We start from the raw sequence: 2,161 nt of genomic DNA, 5'->3' as shown, positions 1-2,161 counted from the left end.
TGTCAATGCAGCTAGCTATTCCTCAATACAGGGGAGTGATGCTGTCCTTCTTCTTTAACAGGACCAACGGAGCTGCCCAGAGGCTACAACTGTCACGGATAACCCCAGCCTCCTTCATGTTGCTCAACATGTCCTTGGTACACTGGTAATGTGCAGGTAGATTTGGCTTATATCTCTCTTTGATGGGTGGGTGTGCACTTGTGGGGATGTAGTGTTTGACCCCTTTTATTTTTCAAAAGTCTAGCGGATGTTTGCTGAAGACTTGCTCGTATTCTTGCACTAGCCTGTAGACCCCCTTCTTGTGATGTGAAGGTGTGGAGTCAGTGCCTACGTGTAATTCCTTACACCACTCCTCTGGCTGACTTGGTGAGCTGTCACTGAATGGGTGGGCTGAAGCAATGGTGGATGCTGCTGTTTGGATAGCATGTGTATCTACTGAGAACAGCTTATCAATGGTGGCAAATCGGAGCAGCTTAATCTTTTGCTCTCCGCAGTTCAACACTCTCATGGGCACTCTTCCCTTCCATATTAATGAATAAAACTATGATGTAAATAGCATATAGATACCCCACAAATGCAGATAAAAGTAGGTTATGGGAAAAGGGGGAAGAGAGAAACAGGAAAATAGTGGAATAAAGTATAACTTCCAGGTGGGAGAGGAAATGGCAGCACAGCCAGTGGAGGTGAAGCAAGGGGAGCCTGCAACTAAAGAGTTGAGAGCGTTATCACATGGTGACTGAGCCTGATTGTAACGGGAGCATAGAGGTGCCGATCCTGTCTTACCTGCGTTGGTGTAGAAGTGGGTGTCCTGTGGTGGAGTCAGCTATGTGCAGTGGTGGCCGTGGGTTCTTTTATGTGCGACCGTAGTAATAGCTGTGCCCACTTCCTGTATGGGAGTGGAATGCAGTGAGGCTAATGGAACGCACGCCTGCGCATTTGTGTTTAACGTCGCGCATGTGCAGAACGGAGAAAAGGCTGCGCTCACTTCCTAATGAAAGGGAGTGAGACGCAGCTGGGAAGGGAAGGGAAAAGATTAGGGTTTGGGGATGATGAAAGGGCTTTCTACGGGCAAGGATGGCAAAGGGTGGCAGTGACGGAAAGTCAGGCAGATGGTCCTGTCCTGTCCTGTCCGTCCGTCTTTTTGTATCATGAATTGGAAAGACTGCAAGGGGGAGGGGAGGTGCTTGTGCCCAAAAGGAGGAGTTATTCAGATTCATTGCAGTGGGCGGCGGCTGCAAAAAGTACCATTCTCCTTGTTTTTGCTCTGCAAAACAGCCTTTTCAAGGGTTTGGCTTGGGTGACAAAATGTCTTCTGTAGGCGTGGGTTTGTCTCCCTCTCCCTAAGATGTGTCCGGTATAGGCCAGGGTGCCACTCAAGGCCGTAACCAATTCGGGTTATAGCTTCTCGGCCTTTTGGCTAAGATCAAGTGTAGTTTCGGAGGACGCTACCTTGGTCGGTACTGGAAGGTGCCTGGGATTGCACGTCTGCCGGCCTTGAGGGAGTGTGTGCGCCTTCTGGTGACACATAGCCCTCTTGTGCCTGGACGGTTCCCAGGCAACGGGAGGCGATCACCTTTGTTATTTTGAAGTCCTACTGATAAACAGAAAAAAAAAAAATTAAATCTTTTCTTATCAGTTTAATATCTGATACGTCCCCTCTCTAGGGACCATATATTAAATGGATTTTTAGAACAAGGAGATGGAAAAAATCTTGCTCTGTCCACTCCACGCATTGACCTGGTATTGCAGTACCTCCAGGACCGGTGCACCCCTTCTTAACCGAGTTTCCAAAAGCAGAACTCAATTCACCTGATTCAAATGAGCCTCATTAGTGAATTGAAAGAAAGCAAAAACTTTATATGCACCTCAATTTGGCCAATTCACTTTTCACACTTTCACCCTTTTTTTTTATCTTTCACACCTTTTACTTGCTTTATTGATGCAAAAGCTGTGCCAAATAGCAAACTCATCTCCACTCAACTTGACCAACTCTGCTATGTCCCGTGCAGTATCTTATTCTCAGTCTTATCTAGATCATTTGCAATTGAATAGAATAGATCCCTTTTGGACACATTGGATTCAGCTGCTGCAGTGACTGCAGGTGTTAGAAGATGCAGACTTGGCATCAGGTGCTGTCTATCAGATTCCACTCCAATTAAAG

The 2,161-nt window shown here is 46.8% G+C and overlaps 1 pseudogene; it reads left to right on the top strand.

Annotated features, from left to right (window-relative positions):
* Positions 1–1,568: 1,568 nt before the first annotated feature.
* LOC142288118 (U2 spliceosomal RNA) lies at positions 1,569–1,774 on the top strand (annotated as a pseudogene).
* The last annotated feature ends 387 nt before the right edge of the window (positions 1,775–2,161 follow it).

The sequence above is a fragment of the Anomaloglossus baeobatrachus genome, unplaced genomic scaffold (assembly GCF_048569485.1).
Source record: "Anomaloglossus baeobatrachus isolate aAnoBae1 unplaced genomic scaffold, aAnoBae1.hap1 Scaffold_78, whole genome shotgun sequence".
Taxonomy (NCBI): Eukaryota; Metazoa; Chordata; class Amphibia; order Anura; family Aromobatidae; genus Anomaloglossus; species Anomaloglossus baeobatrachus.
This window is presented reverse-complemented; position numbering and strand designations above follow the sequence as displayed.